The following is a 16,300-nucleotide window of genomic DNA, read 5'->3' as shown; positions in this document are numbered from 1 at the left end:
CCTCTATCTGTTAAGGTCATGTATCTGTCTATTACAACTTCCTCCATGTCAGGTGATATTGGAGTGGTTGGTCACAGGCATTTTTTTAGAGCCTGTTAAGAGAAATTTGAGTTGAGGAACATTTAGTTTTGATATAACGTGGTTTGCAGTCATTCTTATGTATAGCTAAGTTGTAGCTAATTGTCTCCGTATAGGAATGGCTTCCAGGAATACTCCTCCCCACACTGTGCCAACCCAACATCACCACACAAAGAAGCAGCCAGAAATTCTATCATGATATGAATGCTTCCTATGACACCCAGCACCAGTAGTGGAGGTATTGGAGGAGGAACAAAATTTGAAACAGCATATTGCTGACACACCTCCAGACACTGAATCCACATCTCAGGTGGAAATAAAAGGGGGTGACCCAAGCTTTATTGATCCTTTTTGTTAGGTGAGTGACAGCTGTCTCAGATATCTCTCATCAGACCTTCCTTGTATCTTATTAGCCAGAATTCTCAAGAAGACTAGGGAAGTATGGAATGTGAATGTCATGACTGGCTTAAGCCAATAATAATACCCCACATGATAATAATGTATCAAATTTGGCTATATTCTGTCCCAAACAAAAATGGGATATTGGATAGGCAACCAAAGTGTCTGTCACAAACACCCTCCCCAAGTCTAGACTTAGGGAAACCTACCTGCAGGAGAGCCCATATCTGCACAAGAGACACACTTATACAGCATCACTGTCTCATATACACAGGCCCTGAGAGTTTAGAAGGAAGGAAGAGAGGCGCCTGGGTGGTTCAGATGGTTAAGCGTCTGCCTTCAGAACAGGTTGTGATCTCCAGGTCCTGGGATTGAGTCCCATGTTGGGCTCCCAGCTCAGCAGGGAGTCTGCTTTTCCCTCTTCCTCTCCCCCTGCTTGTGCTCTCTCTGTCTCTCTGTCAAATGAATAAATAAAATCTTTAAAAAAAAAAACAGGATGAAGGAAGAAAGAGAAGAAGGAAGAAGGGCTTCCAGGGCCAACAGTACTCCCAAACTATCACTGTGCCAGACCCACACCCACCAAAGTTAGAAAATGATAGCAAAATCCCATCCCTCTGAGCAGTTAACCCAGGAAACAATGTTCCCAGAGCCTAATAAAATTCAATCTCTGGTTTTGCTAGAGAACAAAGCTGAGCTTCAGAGGTAGCTGAAGGCAAGTCGGTAGGCGAAGAAGAGAAAAGCTTCTTGGTTTCGGCCTCACCAGAGGTTGGTCTGCATTGGTTGTCTGAAAGTCCACATCCTAATGAACTTAAATTCTGTTGGGACATTTCCCCCACTGAGGGTGACTGTGTCCTGTGCATACTCTAGCAGTATGGAAAATCCACCTCTGCATGTTTCCTCCTCTTCCAGAGAATGGGGTGTGGGACATTCTCTTCTTTTTGAAAAATGTAGAAATGTGTAATAGCAAAACCTTCATCATCAGATCTTACTTGAAGGGCCCATCTTCTCCAGATCATGTATGTTTGAAACACCTCAAATTGAGCTACTCTATGATCCAGCAATTGCACTACTGGGTATTTACCCCAAAGATACAGACATAGTGAAGAGAAGGGCCATATGCACCCCAATGTTCATAGCAGCATTGTCCACAATAGCTAAGTCGTGGAAGGAGCCGAGATGCCCTTTAACAGATGACTGGATTAAGGAGATGTGGTCCATATATACAATGGTATATTACTCAGCCATCAGAAAGAACGATTACACAACATTTGTAGCAACATGGATGGGACTGGAGGAGATTATGCTAAGTGAAATAAGTCAAGCAGAGAAAGACAATTATCATATGGTTTCACTCATTTATGGAATATAAGAAATAGGAAGATCGGTAGGAGAAGGAAGGGAAGAATGAAGGGGGGGTAAACAGAAGGCGGAATGAACCATGAGAGACTGTGGACTCTGGGAAACAAACTGAGGGCTTCAGAGGGGAGGGGGGTGGGGGATTGGGATAGGCCGGTGATGGGTATTAAGGAAGGCACATATTGCATGGTGCACTGGGTGTTATATGCAAGTCATGAATCATGGAACATTGCATCAAGAACTGGGGATGTACTGTATGGTGACTAATATAACAAAATAAATATTATTTTAAAAAAAAGAAAGAAACATCTCAATTTCCTGTTCACCTTTAAGTTCCATGGTCCTGATATCCAACTGCTGTGTAAGGTGTGGGTTCTGTAAATGACACAACCTTGAGAAATATAGCAAAACCCACAGATATATGGTTTTAAGCCTAAGTCGGTGTCTGCATATGTGTGTGGTGGTGGCTCAGACACCAGCTTTGGTTCAGAAGCAGCATGAAGTAGGGCACATAGGATTCCTGCCTGAGACCCACCAGGTAGAGAACTAAGTTCGGTTAACTGACAATGCCTTCCCAGAACAAAGGTGAAGGGACACAAACCATTGACAGATTCTTCTTTCTCTACCCACAGATCTTATACATCAGAGTTTCCTGGCGTGACAGCACCGTTCCTCTGCCCCCCCAGCCCCACCCAGCCCGTAAGTCTTCTGGCTCTCTCCTCCAGGAGCTCTCGGACCTAACCCATCTTCTGCACTGGCCTCCCACCCCGAGAGATGGGGGGGACCTTTTGGCGTCCACCAGTCCCCAGACCTCCACCTACCACCTGAGGGGAACTTTCAAGGCCAGCTACACCCTGGGAGGCTACCTGGAGGCCATTCTTATCGCCAGAGACCACCAGGGCAGGCCCAAGACCCATGGTGGGGATCTGTTTCGGGCACAGCTCCTGGGTCCCTACCTGAAGGCAGGAGTCCCTGGAGACATCCAGGATCTGGAGAACGGCACCTACCTGTTGTCCTTCCCCCTGCTCTGGGCTGGACAGGCCCAGGTGCAAGTGCGGCTGATCCACTCCAGCGAGGCAGTCGGGGTCCTGCGGGGAATCTGGAGAGACCAGTGGGCCACGGTCGATTTCACGGGCTATTTCCGAGGACCCACAGGATATGAAGAAATCGTGACTTGCAATGTTAACCCCCTGCTGACTGGGGAGGAAGAATCTACCTGTCACTACAGGGATGAAGATTCTGGTGAGCTCTGGTTCTGTGCTCGACCCCCCACCCTGCCCTGCAACTCACTGGTAGGGCATTCAAGTGGACATTATTGGAATGTGACCACACCACACGAGGAGGCCCTGCTGGCATGGTAAGAAACCCAGCATCCTCTGGGATGTCTGCACCCCCACCCCTGAACCCTGATCCCTGTGATTTTTCTGCCTGGGCCGTTACCCTTATTCATCTAGTCCCTTCTATTAAACACAGTTCCTACTGTGCGCCAGGTCTCCTACTAAGTGCTAACAACTTTTATGTAATGGTTGTTATCCCTGCCCTCTACAAGTTTTCAGTGAGGAGACTCATAGCCTTTGCAAACACATGGTGTGATAAGTACTTATGTGCAGTATGCATGGAGTGCTGTGAGGAGAAGGGACCCCCCACCTGGCAGGTCAGGCAGGTGGCAACTTAGCTAAGCTTAAAGGAGAACCATGGACCTCTGGCAAGAGGGAAGTATTCCAGGCCTCACTGCTCTTCTAATGGCCCTAATGGTAAGGAGAAATGTAGTGTAGAAATCACCAGCATATGTGGTCAGGGAGTATGGAGGATGGATGTGACCCCCCTGAGTGAGAGGGGAGCAGAGCCTGCAGCCTGGAAGCTGGGAATGGCTGAGAACTATCCTCAGTCTTGGGGGAGCAAGCTTCCCTGGGGGGACAGAGAATGGGAGTCAGGGAGGGGAGATGCGGCAAATAGCCTGGCTCACCGTGAGCCTACTGTCCCTGAGATCAGAGGCAGTGTGGGGGCAGAGAGATCCCAGGGAGGAGGGAGACATTTTGAGAGACCCCAAGGAGGAGGAGGCATTTTTTAAGGCAGGAGACCTGGGCATCTGGTAGGGGAATGGAGTAGGGGATGGAGGCAAAAACAGGGTCCCAGAAAATGTCTGGGTAGGGGCAGAGCAGGGGTGGGGGGTCACACACTGAGCAGGGGAAGAGAAAAGCCAGAGGTGTTTGCGGGGAGGGCTGGCAGCTGGGATGAATGCTGCTCTGCGGCCCCAAAGAGCACGGAAATTCTCACTTCTCTCTGCCGTGAGGATGGGAGGGGGTGAGCCAAGCTGGAGATGCCCGAGGTGCCAGGGTGCCTGCCGGCCCCACAAGATGCCCATCTCTGGGAGGCTCTTGGTAGCTCGATCTAGGGAATTCCCACTAACACTGACTTCCTAGCATGAGAATTTAGCTCCAGGAAACCTTGGTCTTACCAATTCTTATGCTCCCATTGGTCAGAAAAGGAGAACCACACATCGTTTTTGCATTGGTCCATTAAAAATAACTCTAAGGCTAAATGCAGAAGCTGTCTCAGGACGTTGCTCGGGGTACAGCCCTGAAGTCTCTGGAGTGAGAGTGTGTGGGTTCTGATCCTGGCTCCACCTGCTCCGACTTGCCAGCTCCTATCCGTGTGATTTCTGGGAAGTCACTTAACCTCTCTGTTCTCTCATCCGTAGAGGGCAATAATAATAGTACTTCCCTCATAGACTTGTGGTAAAGAATAAATAAATTAATATGTGTACGTGCTTAGAACAGGGACAGCATAGAGCGGTTCTGCTGGCTCTTACAATCGTGTCCCAAGTGTTTTGCTGCTGTTGAGTGGCCCCTGCTCTGTTGGACATTGTCCAAAGGCCTGGAGATCCTGGGGATGGGAGAGCAGGGCAGAAGTGGCCCCATCCACGGGAGCCAACAGTGTGCTACTAGAAAACGGGTGTTAAAGAGATAACCACACATGTGGCGAATGTGGACGTGAATTTGCAGCCCCAAGGTCAGGTGTCTGCTTTACATCAACTTTAATCCCGTCTGAGGACCCCTGCAGCTGGGCTAGTTACCACCAAAGGTCCTAGAAAGAAACTGATACCTTGGCCATCTGGGATCCGTCCTTAGTCTTCCGTTCACGTTGGTCACCCCAAAGTGCCCGCTGTCCCAACTTGTGTAATCTTGGGCTCTGCTGGGAGGGCAGGCATCTCCACCTGGGTCCAGAGTCCTTGGAACCATCTTTCACCTGCTTCCTGAAGCTGTCACTCTCAAGGAAGGCCAGACGCAGGCATTTTTCTAGATTGTAGGAATGTTCTCATCCCCTCTCCCCCCAGGAGCAAATTCCCCTCTCCTCCTCAGACACAACCCCTTCAAGCAGTCCGTTCCTTCATTCAAATGCATGCTGAGCACCCTCCAGATGCACGGTCCTGTGGGAGGCACTGGGACTGCATCAGTGCTTCCCTGCTCCAGTAAAGCTCACTTAAGACAGGAGGGAGGGTCAGAAACAATAAACATGGCATAAAATGTTAGAAGGAGATACGTGCTAGGGGAAATTTAAAATACACGGGAGGTGAGGATTAGGAGTATGGTGGGGACAGATTGCAGTGTTAAATAGGGGGTCAGGGTAGACCTCATTAAGAAGCTGACATCTGAGCAAAGGCTTAAAGGGGATGAGAGAGTTGACCCAGGAGGTACCTGAGAGAAGAGGTTCGAGGCAGAGGAGATGCTGCGGTGTGCCTGGTGTGTCTAAGGAACAGCAAGGAAGTCAAATAGCTGGGATGGCGCGAAGGACAAGGAGGTGGCAGGTGAAGACCAGTGGGGTTGGGGAAGGACATGTCATGACCAGGAAGGGCTCTGTAAGTACATTGATTTTTGCTATAAGTGAAAAGGGAGTCACTGCAGGATTTTGAGCAGAAGACAGGCACTCCTGATCTCATTTTTAAAGGCCCTCTCAGACCATTGTATTGGGAATGGATTGCAGGTTAAGGGAGAATCAGGGAGACTGAAAGGTGGGAGGCCTTTGCTTCGAGTTGCGGTAGTAAAAGTGTCTAAAGTGATTCATTTCTGGGTATGTTCTGAAGGCAGTACCCATAGGATGTCCGGGGAGAACACGGAATGTGCCAAAAAGTGAGAGCTCGCAGATGAGTGTGGAGTCTGGGGACCGCTCACATGGAAGGACAGTTGCCATCAGCTGGAATGACAAAGCGGTGGGTGGGGGGTAGAGAGGGGGAGTTTGGTCATGTGCATTAGACACCAAGTGGAGAGCAGATGGCTAGACTCACAAACCTGGAATTTGGCTGAGAAGACTGGCCTGGAGATCTTGGCTGAGGTGAAACCACAGAGGGAGGGAGTGTGATCCAGAAAGAGGAACAAGGGCTGAGCCCGGAGCTGTGGAGAAGGGGGCTCACACAAGGGGCTGCTAGGAGAGGGGAGGGAGGCGTCCCCAGGATCAGGGAGTGACTGCTGGTCCAGTGATGGTCAGGAGAATCCAACAGGAGTGGGCTCAGTGAGACCAAGAGAAGAGTCAGCACTTCTTGCAAAAGGCTCCAAACTTTTCCCGTATGAATCATGGTTTTGTTGTTGTTGTTGTTTTCAAAAGAGAGAGATAGAGTGAAGGGGGGGAGGGAGAGAGAGAATCTTAAGCAGGCTCCACCACACTCAGTGCAGAGCCCGACTCGGGGTTCAATCTCATGATCCTGAAATCATGACCTGAGCTGAAATCAAGTGTCGGATGCTTAACCAGTTGAGCCACCCAGGCGCCCCTGAATCATGTTTTTAATTTCCTGTACTTTTGTGATGCTTTGACACCTAGGGGCCTTGTGGACCTAGGGAGGGGGTAGCTAGCACCGAGAGATAGCAAACAACTTGCCTTGAGCTTACCACCCAGTGCTGAGCTCCGCACCACCGCCCTGCCTCCTTTTATCAGGCTCCCACAGTCGGGCCAACACCCCCTACCTGAAATCACCCCAGGGCCAGGAACTGACAATTAGAATCTACCTCTATAGCCCAGAGCCCACTGAAATTATTCAAACGATCCAATCCTAAGCCTCCTCAGCTGCTTACCCTTCCTTGCCTATTCCTTCCTGTGAAAGTCACAACAAAGGTTTTTGCCTCTGTCCTGTGACCCCGTGGGGTGCCCTTGCTCTCAGGAACTCTGGGTAACACCTTATCTTTCTCACGTCCATCATCTCCTGATCTGTTGGCCTCCCCATACCTAAATAAAACCAAAATCCTGAGTACATTTTAAAACAGCTCTGCTTTCTGCACTGATGGAATCCCCAAGGCAAAGAGCCTGATCCCTGGATCCCTGAACTCCAGCTTCCAATCCATCTCCCGCTCCCAGGCCCTCACTCTCTCCCAGGAGCCCTGACACTGGACAGATGCCCTTGACTTTGAGAACTTCCTTTCCTCCAAGAAGCCCCATCTCACCTCAGCCCAGGATTGCTACCCATCACACATTCCCATTAAGGGCTCCCCTCTTGCCGATTGGTTTCTCTTCAGGAATGTGACAGACAAGGTCCTCCCTCAGGGTATTTCTCCAATCTGGGTGGCCAAGGAGAGCAACAAGAGTCTGGGTAAGTGACACTGGGGCTTGCAGAAAAGGCAGCGCTTACTCCATGCCTGTGGCTTTAGACTCTTCTGTACCCATAGATTGCTTTGCTTACAAATAATTATTTACAGTTCTGTCCCCTCAACAACCATGCCACCCTGGGATCCCGGGCCCAAAGCCCTCTGGCTTCTACCACCGAGCTGTGTGGCACTCACTGTCCTGCTCTGGCCGCTCCTTCTCCACTGTTGACAGCATCCTGGGCTGCCTTGCTGGCCACATCGTCCACATGATGGGGGATTCCACGCTTCGGCAGTGGTGGGAGTACCTGTGTGACACCGTGCCCTGTGAGTGGCCGTGAGGGGAGAGGGCAGGGCTCCTAGGAGAAAGAGAGAAGATCCAGGGCTTTGAGCAGGCAGAGAACATTTCAGGAGAAGGACCTAAAGGATACCTGTGGAAGGACCAGATACCTGGGTTTGAGGCAGAAACAGGAATGGGGAACAGGGTGCCCAGATTACACATAATCTCATCAATTAGGTTGATGATGGGAGGCTCTAACAGGAGGGGGGATGTGTTTGAAGAATGATGAGCGCATAACCTTAGCTAGAAGTGAGGATTTGCCAGGGGGCATACTGGAGGAATACAGTTGGAATTTAAGAAAAGTATTGTAGGGAAATCTGGAGTTTATCTTGTGACATTGGGGAGACGCGGAATGTTTTCAGAGTTTTCAGTTTGTTGGATTGATTGGACTGAAAAAGGGAAGTCCAAAGACCAGTTATAAGAGAACTGTAGGTCAGCATGCAGACTGGTGAGAGACTAAATTGGGGTCAGCAGTAAAGGAACTATTATACCGAAGGAACTGACAGCTTGTTGACTGATTGCTTCTAGAGAGAAGGGAGATGACCAGGTAACCAGGGATAACAGGAAATGGACTCAAAATGGGTCACTTGTGCCTGACTGGATGTGGGAGCAAGGGACAGCAGTGGGAGAAGGTGGTGTATTTATTTTATATTCTTCATACGGGGTTGAAGAGGTGCGGGGTGGTCTTCTGGAGAGCGTGTGCGTGAGGCTTTTGAACACATGCGATTGGAACTGAAGTGAGATGTCTGAGCTCCAGACAGAGTTTCGTATTTATTCTCCGGAGGATAAAAGTCAAAAGAGGTGAGAGTATCATGCAGGCTGAGTCCCATCTGAGCCTCCAGGTTTTGTGCACAGATTCGACCACATAACGTAACATGGGGTAAGGAGTATGCTTGAACAGGGAGTGGGGGCAACAAGACAACCAAGGAAAGAAGGAACGTCCGCACCAAGCCGCCTCCCCTACCTGCCCTGCCATCATCCCACAGAAAAGTGTGCAGGGCCCACAGAATGGGTCTGTGCTCTGGTGGAGGAGAACCCCCTCAGGCTCTCCCTTCTCACCTACAAGCATGAGAGCAGCCTTGTTGGGCTTCTTGGCACAAGATGGATGTGGGCTGCCATTTGTTCACAGAAGTTCTAAAAGTACCCACTGCCCCCACCTAGACACTTTGAGATCTGCGGGATGTTGTCTGCCCTCCTGCTGGAGGGATCGAAACCCCTTGCCTCCCAGGAGGGTGAAGGGTAAAGTCCCTTCCTTTGGGGAAAACGAGAGCTCCAGTTCCAACTAATTTGATGTTTAGGCAATCTCAAGTGACCTCCCAGGGTCACTTTGGGACAATTCTGCACATGGCAGGTGGAGTAGGTGACTTTCCTAAGCAAGAGGTGTTTCTAAAGATGAACAGCAGCTCATGACAGAATGTTGGGAAAACCAGATCTTCTGCTAGCTGATTTGACACCTTCCTGTGAAATAGAAAAAGGTACCCCCTGTGCCCACAGAGCCCTGAAGCACAAGGTGGGGCAAGCAGGCAGGGACTTCATGCAAAGAAAGGAGGGGCCTTTTCCTGCAGGTGCATCTAGCTCTCTGTCAGGGCACACAACTGAGTGAACACACCAGATGTCAGAAGCCCCTGGCCACCAGCTGGCCACCATTGCACAAGGACATAAACTGGACAGCCTTGACTCTCTAGCCTGGGGCATGTCTTCATCCAGGGCTGGCCGAAGGGAGCCGATGGACAAATCCGAGTTGAAGTGCTGGGTCAGAAAGGAGACTGCAGAGGGTGACAACATACTGCTAAGAAGGGCAGGGGCATCCAAAGGGACTTCAATGAGACAAGATGCTCCAGGGCGCCAGGGAGGCTCAGGACTGAGAATAGGTCTTGGGACTTGGTAACTGGGAGGTCACCAGCGATATTACAGATTAGGGAGAGCAAAACCAGAGGCTACTTGTGTCCTAAGAGGAAAGTGATGCTAGATCTTTCGTTTTTTTAAATGAGGAAGTACAGTCCTATGTTAACCTCTAAGCCTCCCTCTTGTCCTCCCCACAGCCCTGAAGCCTGTGGATCTGCACGCCACGTATCAGACGGGGCCCCTGATGGCAGTGGAGACCACTCGGGGCATAGTGCTGCACTGGCGGGCCCACAGCTGGCCCCTGCGCTCCCTGCGCACCCCGGTGGCCTCCCTGCACTCTGTGGTCCGGGAGCTGGGAGGCCTGGCCGGGGGCCCCCACACAGCGGTGGTGCTGGGCCTGGGTGCCCACTTCACCACCTTTCCCCCATCTGTCTTTGTGCAACGACTCGCAGGGATCAGGGCAGCGGTGGCTGCACTGCTGGCCCGGGAGCCCCGCACTCTCGTGGTCATCAAGCTGGCCAACACCGGCTACAAGTCCGTGTATGGAAGTGACTGGTTCACCCTGCAGGTGAACCGGCTTCTCCGAGCTGCCTTTGCTGACCTCCGTGTGGCTTTTGTGGATGCCTGGGAAATGACCTCCAGTCTGGCCCTGCCCGACAGGATCCACCCAGGGCGGCTTATCGTCCGCAATGAAGTAAATTTCTTCCTGTCCTTCATTTGCCCCACTTGAGCGCCTCTGCAGGTCCTGAGCTGTGTGGATGGAGAAGCTGATAGGATGATCAAGCTTGGAAGCCCTTCGCTTTGGCTCTCTGTACCTCTTCTCTTACTTTTTTAATGCCCAGGCCGTATCTCAACCAGCAAGAATGGTGGCAGGTGAAGGAAGCCTGGCAGTGGTCCAGCAACATCTATCATATTTGTGCATATAAGGATTGTCATTTTATGTGCTGGGGTCTCCATTTAGAGTGTCAACAAGCCCTGCAAAGATATGAGAGGGATTCTATTTCAGTTCATCAGAGCCACCCTAGTGGAGAGCCCGACTATATATATATATATAGTCTTTAATGGATTGATTAGTAAAACAAAATATTTCTCCTCATTGTAAAAGTAATACATGTTTTTTGTAGAAAATTTGAATAAGTACCGAAAAGTTAACAATGAAAATAAAAATCACCTAGAATCCCATGGTTGGGAGACAATCACTGTTAAAGTACATATATTTTCAACGATTCCTCAATGCGTAAAAAAATCTATCCCTCCTCCTTTTTTTTTTTTTAATTTACTTGAGATATACATGATGGGTTTATTCTGAGGTTCTAATGGACATTAAAGAGGATATTGGTATGCCCCTTGGTCAGTCCAGGTCCTTCAAGAGGCAAGTGTCAAGACAGGATTAGAAGAGCAAATATGTTTAGAGGAAACACCTTTGAGAGATAATGCGGAGGAAGCCAGGTGAGGCTGGGAGAGCTTGTCAGACTGGATGCAAGGTTGACTTGGAGTAAAGGAGAGAGGGAAGGAAGGTTGGGTGGAAGCATGCTAGACCACAGTGCAGTCTAAGGGAATTTTGGCATCACCAGTGCAAAGTCCTTGAATCAACGTTGACCGTCAGAGGAATCCTGCATGTCCCAGGAAAGCGCCAGCCTCAGTATCCCTGCCATACTCAGCCTCCGGCTGGCAGCAGCCCATGGGAAGTGCGGCCTCACTGTGAGAGATATCAGGGGATAGCAGCTCGGGCCCTTGGTCATGTACGAGTCCTGTAGTCCTCCACAAAGGGAACAAACATTTCAAATATATCATAACTCAGGAAATATAGTTGATTTTCTAAAAGAATGGCGAAAGTCAAACTTCAGTCAAACAAGAGATTACCGATATGATCCAGCAATTCCACTTCTGGGTATTTATCTGAAGGAAAGGAAAACACTAACTCAGAAATATACCTGTACCCCCACGTTCACTGACTGCGGCATTATTTACAATAGTCAAGCTACGGAAGCAACCCAAGTGTCCGCCAGCGCATGAATGGATAAAGAAGATGTGGTGTATCTGAGACCCTCAAGGACCCTGGGAACAAGGCACTCCCTGTGGACTCTCACCCTTTTCCTGCACAGCACGAACCAAGCAGCAAAGCCAGACCGCTTCAAAGTGATCCGAGACAGGATGGTTGCCAAAATTGACCTTTCACTGACTTTCCTTGTTAAAACATACCCAGAGCCGGAGACTTAACATGCAAATGAAACGTCCAGTGTATGAAGAAACGTTCTGTCAACTGCACCTGTGCGCCCACGTTCCTGGGGTTCCTGCCCCTGCATGCTTGAGCATCTTTCCTTTTTCCCCCTCAGCCCCTTTAAAAGTTTCCCTGGCTGTTGTTTCGAGAGCCAGTCTGACACCTTAGTCGTGACTGTGTCTCCCTTCAGTGGCAGCTGTTGCCCCAATAAAGCCTTGCCCGTACCTTTAAATGTGGGGTCCAGCCTTGGGGTAGCTGGGTCCGAGGACCCAAGTCTGCTAATGAGTCTGGTAACGTATATACACCGTGGAATATTAATCAGCCATAAGAAAGAAAGAAATCCTGCCATTTGCAACAATATGGTTGGATTCTGAGGTCGTCGTGCTTAGTGAAATACACCAGACAGAGAGAGACAAATGCCAAATGATCTTCTTTACATGTGGAAGCTGGAGAAAAACAGCAACAACAAACAAACTCATGGGTAGGGAGAACAGAGCGGTGGTTACCAGAGGTAGGGAGGGGGCACCATGAATGGAGGGGGTCGAAAGGTACGAACTTCCAGCTATAAAATAAATAAGTCCTGGGGATATAATGTATAGCATGGTGACTATAGTTCATAATACTGTATTGTATATATGAAGAATATATGACTCTTAACAAGAGTTCTTCAAGTTCTAACGGCAAGAAGAAACTTTTTAGCTCAGCTGGAGATGGGAGTCAACTAGACTTATCGCAGTGATCGTTTCAAAATAATACAAATATCGAATCATATTGTATACCTGAAGCTAAAACAATGCTATATGTCAATTATATTTCAATTAGAAAAATTAAAAGTAGTGTTTCTCGAGTTAGTCATGTGTTAGACTTTCCCCCAATGACCTATTTCTGTTCTTAGACAAAGAAACATTGTCTAATTTGGCAGTGCTGTTGATAGAAAATAAATTATTTGGAAAATTTGATTATAACAACATATTTAGTGATTTTGCTGAAAGAAAAAGTAAATTTTACAACATAAATATATCATACTTGAAATTCCACATGTCTTTAAAAGTTCTGCAAATATCACCAACCCAAAACAGATCATCCAGCCTCCTGTAATAATAATCAACACAGTCGTATTTGTTTGGCTAACTTTCATTTGTGTAAAAACACGTTTCTCGGGGCGCCTGGGTGGCACAGTGGTTAAGCGTCTGCCTTCGGCTCAGGGCGTGATCCCGGCGTTATGGGATCGAGCCCCACATCAGGCTCTTCCGCTATGAGCCTGCTTCTTCCTCTCCCACTCCCCCTGCTTATGTTCCCTCTCTCGCTGGCTGTCTCTATCTCTGTCGAATAAATAAATAAAATCTTAAAAAAAAAAAACACGTTTCTCAATTTTGTATTAGGAAGATATACTTCTCAGGGCAGAGAGATATTATTTGGCAGATTTTGATAACTTAAATATTTTGACATAAGGCATGGGGCTGTGGCTGGGCTCTGGCCCCCGTCTCACAACTTATAGGGGCAAACCCACCATCCAAAAGGAAGGTGGCCAGCCCACAGTGAACCTGACCACAGCCCTGCAGGGCGCGCCCCCACTGGCCAGAGGAACCCGAGGCACCCCATGTGACTGCACCCTCCTTGCTCCCCCTGATCAGGTTCCTGCCGCTGCTCCCATTGGCTGAGCACAAGGGGGTCTCAGCCCATCAACCTGGGAAGAGCAGGTGGGACGAGCACTCAGGCGGGTGTGGGAGGGAGAATGGGCCCCTAGGTCCAACAGGAGGACTTGTGCCCTGCTTTGCTGCAGGAAGCCCAACTGTGTGATGCCGCCACCGTGATTTTGGTATCCCCTTCGCCTTTCTTAGAATTGGCTTAGAATTGGCTTTCTTGGGGTGCCCGGGTGGCTTAGTCGTTAAGCATCTGCCTTCATCTAGGGCGTGATCCCAGGGTCCTGGGATCGAGCCCCACATTGGGCTCCCTGCTCCACTGGGAGCCTGCTTCTTCCTCTCCCGCTCCCCCTGCTTGTGTTCTCTCTATCACTGGCTGTCTCTCTCTGTCAAATGAATAAATAAAATCTTAAAAAAAAAAAAAAGAATTGGCTTTCTTGAGCAATTCATGAATCAGGCAGCATCCCGTCAGCAAGTAGAGATGCTCCCTCTTCTCCACCTTCAGAAACAACATTCACCAATTGGTACGGAGGAACGTTGCCTTTTGCTTGTACCGGATAATTACTTTTCTCCAGAGACCGCAAGTTAATCAAGTCCCGTGACAGACTGTGTGCTGGGGACAGGACTGCGGGTGGGGTGATTTCAGCTATTGTGCCTGGACTCTGGAGAAGCTCTTCCTCCTGGGGTCCTTGCTGCGCTCGCCACCCCCCTGCACTCATCTCAGATGCAAGCTTCCCCTGTCTCGGTTCTCCTGGGTCTCACCCTCGGCACATGCTTGTGTTGTCCCCATGCGTGTTTGTTAACCACTTCCTCACAGTTATTTACCCTCCAGTGAACGCCCAGGGCCCTGAGGCACCCTGCGTCTGAACTGGGAATACAGTGAAGCGTCGGGGGGGGGGGGGGGGCACGACCCTGCTGACACCTTGAGTTTAGACCTCTGGCCTCCAGAATGGTGAGAGAATACACTTCTGCTGTTTCAAACCAAAACCACATAAATACCACAGCCGGTGACACGCAGTGACACGAAGTTTTGGGGCTGATGCAAACTGCAGCCCCACCTCAGCTGAGATCCATTTGCCACCTCCCTTGTAAGCACAGCTCAGATGGCTAAAACCATTTTACAATAAAGGAAGGAAAAAAGAGGAAGAGGACTTACATGTCAATCATAGTTCATCTTAAGTCAGAATTCTGTGAAATGCGCATAAGCAAATTCATTTCCTGGCTTTTTTTCTAAATCTGCTACGTCACCTAATGACCACCCAGAAACCCCCACAGAGGGAAGTGTGCTGGAGCTGATTGTTACATTTTGGGGAATGTTGTGAGCCCTCTTTCAACACGGCCATTATTAAAATTTAAGTGTGTGCACAACACTCTAAATGTACCCCATGCCACTGAACTGTACACTTAAAAATGGTTAGAGTGGTAAATTTTTGTGAGGTACGCATGATCACAATGAAAAAATTGTAATCAAGAAAAAATTAAATATAAACTCACAATACATTATATGACAAGAGAAGGAGGCGCGTCCCTCCTCCTCATTTTACCACATATTACTACTACCTGTGCTCTTGAGGTTGCTCGTGCTGCCGTGTCTGAGCGGTGGGAGTGATGGAGAGCACCTGCTGCTGCGCGCTTCCTCCGGACTCAAGTTCAGTGACCTCACACTGGGAGTGGGAGTCGTCTGCTCAGCCACCATCATGAAGAGCCACAGACCCGGTGGCTTAAATAACAGGACTTTCTCTCGGTTCTGGAGTCCAGGAAGTCCAAGATCAAGGTGCTGGCAAGGTATGTTGCATTCTGAGGTCAGCCCTGATGAATGGCCTTCCTAGGAAGGGCTGTGGGAGGACAGACGAGGTGGGGGAAGCTAAGCTTCTGGGGCAGTTGGGAAGAAGGACAATCATTTGGGAAAGCACCAAGCTCACAAGGCACACAGACCTGAGCGTTGTCCAAACTCTAGACCTGCCCGGTGGAGGGAACTGGAGTGGGTGAGGTGACCCGTCTGAGCCTTTGTTTCTTCCTTTGTTGGGTGGGAATAAAATTCCTTTACCTCACAGGACTGGCCTGAAAAGGAAAGGTAACAGACAAGACAGGTCCTCAGAGTCCGTGTCCTTGCCCCAGGGCACTGGTTCTCAAACTTCAACAGCTTGGAGTGGGGCCTGAGACCTTTCACTTTCACAAGGTCCCACTGGCGGCTGGTCCACACTGTGATACGAGGTACGCGTGTGTGTGCTTGTAGTAGGTATATGTTTAACTTCGTAAGGAATGGTGCAAATAATCGCGCCTCTGTACGTTCCCACCAGCAGTGTAGAACATGTCCAGTTGCTCACTTCCCTGCCAACAGTTAATATGGCTGGTCTTTCAATTTGAGCCATTTAACAAATATATGATGTGACCTCACTGTGGTTTTCATCCACATTTCCCTAATGATTAATGCTGTTACACATCTTTTCATGTGGTTGGGAACTGTATGTCTTCTTTGACAAAGTATCTCTTCAAATCTTTAGCTCATGTTTTCAGTTGGGATTTTTTTTTCACAAATTTTGGGGGTTCTTCGTATATTTGGGATACAAATCCTTTGTCAGTTATGTGATTTGCCAATATTGTCTCCCAGTCTGTAGTTTCTTTTCATTTTCTTGATACTATCTTTTTTTTTAAGATTTTATTTATTTATTTGACAGACAGCCAGTGAGAGAGAGAAGGCACAAGCAGGGGGAGTGGGAGAGGAAGAAGCAGGCTCCCAGCAGAGCAGGGAGCCCGATGCGGGGCTTGATCCCAGGACCTTGGGATCATGCTCTGAGCCAAAGGCAGACGCTTAACGACTGAGCCACCCAGGTGTCCCTTGATAGTA

General features: G+C 49.1%; 1 long non-coding RNA gene across 1 annotated transcript; it reads right to left on the bottom strand.

The window, feature by feature from the left end:
- Nucleotides 1-5,429: 5,429 nt before the first annotated feature.
- Nucleotides 5,430-15,660, bottom strand: LOC121103740. The gene is made up of 6 exons (XR_005835956.1): nt 15,388-15,660; nt 15,010-15,287; nt 10,416-10,563; nt 7,602-7,762; nt 7,266-7,379; nt 5,430-6,387 (listed from the first exon to the last, which is right to left on the bottom strand). It is a non-coding gene; the product is annotated as an uncharacterized LOC121103740 (long non-coding RNA).
- Between the last annotated feature and the right edge of the window lie 640 nt (nt 15,661-16,300).

The sequence above is a fragment of the Ursus maritimus genome, unplaced genomic scaffold (genome assembly GCF_017311325.1).
Source record: "Ursus maritimus isolate PB19 unplaced genomic scaffold, ASM1731132v1 scaffold_2, whole genome shotgun sequence".
NCBI classification, from domain to species: Eukaryota; Metazoa; Chordata; class Mammalia; order Carnivora; family Ursidae; genus Ursus; species Ursus maritimus.
The sequence above is the reverse complement of the archived record's forward strand: the minus strand, read 5'-3'. Positions and strand labels throughout refer to the sequence as shown.